At 51.3% G+C, this 5,386-nt stretch overlaps 1 non-coding gene across 1 annotated transcript; it reads left to right on the forward strand.

The window, feature by feature from the left end:
• The first annotated feature begins 4,589 nt into the window (after positions 1 to 4,589).
• On the forward strand, positions 4,590 to 4,663 carry trnar-ucu (transfer RNA arginine (anticodon UCU)). The gene has a single exon. It is a non-coding gene; the product is annotated as a tRNA-Arg (tRNA).
• Positions 4,664 to 5,386: the final 723 nt, after the last annotated feature.

Genomic DNA, 5,386 nt, shown 5'->3' on the forward strand with positions numbered 1-5,386 from the left:
ATAAAGCCATTCTCTTGATCACTCATGTGTCAATCATTCAACTTGCGAACAATTCACATTGAGGTGTAAGGACAACTGGGAGTGTCGGTGTAGGATTCCCCACAGGTTAATGTGCCAGTTGAAACAGTAGTGAGGAAGGCAAATGTAATGCTGCCATTTATTTCAAGAGGACTAGAATATAAAAACAGGGATCAAATGCTGAGGCTTTATAAGCCCTGGTCAGACCGCATTTGAAGTATTGTGAGCAGTTTTGGGTCCCATATCTGAGGAAGGATGTGCTGGCACTGGAGGGGGGTTTTACGGGAATGATCCCAGGGATGATTGGGTTAACGTATGATGAGCGTTTCACGGCACTGGGCTTGTACCCACTGGAGTTTAGAAGGATGAGGGGGGACTTCATTGAAACTTATGGAATAGCGAAAGGCCTAGAAAGTGTGAGTGTGGAGAGGATGTTTCCACTAGTGGTAGAGTCTAGGACCTGAGGTCACAGCAAAATAAAAGGACATACCTTTAGAAAGGGGATGAGGAGGAATTTATTTAGTCGGAGGGTGGTGAATCTGTGGAATTCATTGCCTCAGGAAGGCAGTGGAGGTCTTCGATTTCTTCCCACATTCCAAAGACGTGCAGGTTTGTATGTTAATTGGCTTGGTAAAAGTGTAATTTATCCGTAGTGTGTGAGGGCTAGTGTTAATGTGTGGGGATCACCAGTCATTGCGGGCGGTGGGCCGAAGGGCCTGTTTCCGTGCTGTATCTCTAAACTGAATCTGACCTGGGCCTCCTCTGTTGTCCAGAGTGAGGCCACACACACACTGGAGGAACAGGTTGGTAGCTTACATCCCAATGAAAAGAACATTGATTTATTCACAAAATGCTGGAGTAACTCAGCAGGTCAGGCAGCATCTCGGGAGAGAAGGAATGGGTGACGTTTCGGGTCGAGACCCTTCTTCAGACTGAATTCTGAACATTGAATTCTCCAATTTTAGATTAACCTACAAACTCCCCCTCCCCTCTTCCCTGTGCCCCACCTGGACTTGCACCCATTTCACCCCTCCCCTTCCACCTATATTCCTTTCTCTGGCATCACAATTTACACCTCTTCAATTCTTCTATCACACTTTCGGTCTTTTCATCTCTGGCCTTTGTTGAACCATCTGCCTATCAAAAAGACCCTGCACTGGTATCCACCTATCACTTGCCAGGCCTTGTCCTGCCCCTCCTCTCTTCCAGCTTTCTCCACCGCCTCTCCCCACCTCCCCCCGCCCCTCCCCCCACCACAATCAGTCTGGTCCTGACCTGAAAACATCACCTATCCATTTTTTCCAGAGATGCTGCCCAATCCCCTGAGTTACTCCAGCATGTTGTGTATTTTTTGAAAGCCAGCGCCTGCGGTTGCTTGTGTTCCCCAATTCAGCGAGGGCATTGATGGTGAGCGGGGGTCTCGTACCCACCATCGTCCATAACAAGATCCACAACCTTTACGCCCACCTATGAGGAAGAGAGATCCAGACTCTTCCCCTCCCTGCACACCCTGCGAGAGGAAACATTTGCCCACCTGCCCATCATTGACCCTGGGTTAGATTACCCCCTCACCCACCCTGTTGTCAGCCCCAGTACAACCCCATCAGACAATGCTAGCAGTGGTTCTGTGGGTCCTGAGCTGACTAATGTGGGATCCACAGACCCTTACATGGGAGGTGTCTGGCAGGACAGGTGGGTGGGGGGCAGGGGGGGGCGGGGTTGTGAGGCACTTCCACCAGTCACACAGGACGCCTGCCTGTTCCTAGTCCATTGGCCAGGGATTTCAAGAAGTCAGTGAGACGTTATGTTTCTTCACGGAGAACAAATCCTTGAGCCGTTCCTTCTGTCTGAGGAGGGGGGGGGGGCAGCAAGGTCACTGGGTGGAAGTGTAGCCTTCACCAGAGTACCTCAGTGAACGCCTCTCCACAGCCCAAACACTTTCACTGGATCCTCAGCCTAGAGGGGGATCCTGGCCTAGACACAATGCTGACTGGGGCTGGGTGTCAGGGGTGGTGGTGGAGGATTGTCTTTCAGAGGACGTGCCTGTGACCAGTGGTGGTTCCACAGGAGCAGTGCTGGTCCACTGGTGTTCAGTGATGTTCATGGTAAAGTCTCAAATCACAGCAAGATCTGGGTAAAGTAGCAACGTGGGCCAAGGAGTGGCAGATGGGATTGAACTCAAATGTGAAGTTGGAGTCATAGAGCTTTGTAGCACAGAAACACACCCTTCAGCCCAACTCACCCATGCTGGCTCAGTTGCTTAACCAAGCTAGTCCCATTTGGCCGCTCCAAACCTTTCCTATCCATGAACCTGTCCAAGTGTCTATTAAATGTCATTATTGTACCAGCCTCTTCCGCTGTCTCTGTGAATGATGCCCCCCAGGTCATATTCAATCTTCCCCCTTTCACTTTAAACCTACGCTGTCCAGTTTGTAGCTATTCGCCTTATCTATGTCCATTATCATTTTATAAAACCCTATAAGGTCACTCTTCAGTCTTTCAACCTTCATGGTAAAAAGTTCCAGCCTCTCCTTACAACTAGTCCTGGGAATAGTGTTGGCTGAAGAAAGGTCCCAACCTGAAATGTTACCTCTCCGTGTTCTGCAGAAGTGGGGCCTGACCCGCTGAGTTATTCCAGCACTTTGTGGCCAGTTATGTTAAGTGTTACATTGTGGGAGGTTAAACCAGGGAAGGACATGCAGTGGCCTGGGAGTGTTGTAAAACAAACAGATCTAGGGGTACAAGTAGAGCGTTCTCTGAAAGTGTTGTCCCAGGTAGATGGAGTGGTGAGAAAGGCTTGTCTTCATCGGTCAGGGCACTGAATACAGAGTTGGGACATTATGATATCGCTGTTGGTGAGACAGTACCTCCAGCATCGTGTAGTTCTGCTCGCCCTGTAATAGAAAGGATGTCATTAAACCAGAAAGCGTAACATCAGTGTCTGTACCAAACATGATGCCAAGACCATCAAGTATCCACCTGCACATCATCCACATCCATCCATTCCCTGCACATCCATATCCCTATCCAAAAGTCTTTTAAATGTCACTAATGTATCAGCTTCAACCACCACCCCTGGCAGTGCATTCCAGGCACTCCTCCCTCTGTGTGTAAAAAAGAACTTACCCCACACAACTTCTTTAAACGTTGCCCCTCTCACCTTAAACATATGCCCTCGAGAATATATATTTTTTGATCCTGGAAAAAAAGGTTCTGACTGCCTATTTATACATCATGATTTTATATTCTTTTATCAGGTCTCACTCACCGCGACCTCTGGCAATTGCAGAGAAAACTATCCAAGTCTGTCCAACTTCTCCCTATAGCTAATGTTCCCTAATCCTGGTATAATTCTGGTAATCTCCTCTGCACTCTTTCCAAAACCTCCACATCTTTCCTGTAATGCGGTGACCAGAACTGCACTCAACACTCCAAATGTGGCCTAACCAAAGTCCTATAGTGCTGCACCATGACTTCTTAACACTTATATTCAATGCCCACACCTACGAAAGCAACCATACCATATGACTTCTTTACCAGTCTTATCTACTTGTTTTTCCACTTTCCGGGAGCTTTTCACTGTACCTCGGTACAGAGGTCCCAGCACAGATCCATGCACAACTCCACTGGTCACTGGCCTCCAGCCTGAATGTTTGTCATGACTCCTACAATCTCCTCTCTTGTCTCTCCCAATAACCAAGGATAATACATCCCGTCAGGTTTTGGGGAATTATCCATTATAATGTTCTTCAAGAGCCCCCACACCTCTTTCGCCTTAATTTCAAACTGCCCTTGCAGGTTAGGTGTTCCCCTCTAGGTCAGCAAAGCATTTGTCCGGGGAGTTCAACGGATTGGTCTTAAAGTTCAATCAGTGTGGAGAAGGGTCCGGACCTGAAACGTCGCCTGTCCATTCCATCCACAGATGCTGCCCGACCCGCTGAGCTCCGCCCGCACTTCGTTTTCCGCTCAAGATTCCAGCACCTGCAGTTTCTTGTGCCTCCACTGTTAGGCACGTTGGGCGGCATGGACGAGAGCGGCCGAAGGGCCTGTGGAACTCTGACTTGCTCCGGGTTTGTGGAGACAGCTGTGAATGGCCGAGGATTCTGGAGTTTACCCTGATCCGATCGCACGGGGCCGCCGCGGGGAGAGCCGCTGTGTCACGGCTCCAGAGACCCGGCTCCGGCCCCGACCACGGACGCTCGCTGCGTGGAGTTTGCAAGTTCTCCCCGTGATCATTGGATTCCCCCCGCACTCCACAGAAGCGTGGACCGCTGCAACCTGCTTCCAGTGTGTGGGCGAGGGGTAGAATGTGGGGGCGGTTGATGCGAGTGTGAGAGGGGGGAACATGATTCAAGAAACAGCGCTGCCTGGAGCCGGAATGGGCCGAATGGCCTCCTCCTGCGACCTCGTCTGTTTCCTTCCTTGGATTTCCCGGATCCCAATCCAGTTGGAGGAGGATTCCAGGTCCGGGTCTTGCCGCCCCCCATCTCTCTGAACCACCCCACACTGTAATATCGCTGCCATGAAATTTTACTCAAATTCTCGCATCCAGGAGCAACAAGAGCGGGTCGGTCTCTGTGGCGCAATGGACGAGCGCGCTGGACTTCTAATCCAGAGGTTCCGGGTTCGAGTCCCGGCGGAGATGATTATTAAGAAAATAATTAATTTTTTTAAGAACATTCTCCTTCTCCCCAAAACACCGCACGGAATAAAATTTACAGGTTTCTGCAAAGCAATTTCCCTCTGACACGGCGGCGGCCGCACGCTGCCTCGCTGCGCCGGGAACCGAAGCCGGTTCAGGGCCGTTCCCCTTCAGACTGACGCGGCCGAAGGTCCGGGGGTGCAGGTGAACATATAGCGACGGGCCAAGGGCAGGGTGACTAGCGTCTCACTCCCTGTGAGAGATTCACAAATAATCGTTCAACATCATCTCTGACTCTCATCCCATCCCTCATCATCTCCCCCCTCCTCTACCCACCAACCCAACTCTCCCCCTCCCACCAACCCAACTCTCCCCCTCCCACCAACCCAACCCTCCCCCTCCCACCAACCCAACTCTCCCCCTCTCACCAACCCAACTCTCCCCCTCCCACCAACCCAACCCTCCCCCTCCCACCAACCCAACTCTCCCCCTCCCACCAACCCAACTCTCCCCCTCCCACCAACCCAACTCTCCCCCTCCCACCAACCCAACCCTCCCCCTCCCACCAACCCAACCCTCCCCCTCCCACCAACCCAACTCTCCCCCTCTCACCAACCCAACTCTCCCCCTTCCACCAACGCCCCATCCTATCTCCCCTCTGCCTTTGTAACACCCCTCCCTTTCTACATCAATCTGCCCGTTGCCACTCTCTATATAGTTACAGCC

This window comes from Rhinoraja longicauda, chromosome 24 (assembly GCF_053455715.1).
Source record: "Rhinoraja longicauda isolate Sanriku21f chromosome 24, sRhiLon1.1, whole genome shotgun sequence".
Lineage (NCBI taxonomy): Eukaryota > Metazoa > Chordata > Chondrichthyes > Rajiformes > Arhynchobatidae > Rhinoraja > Rhinoraja longicauda.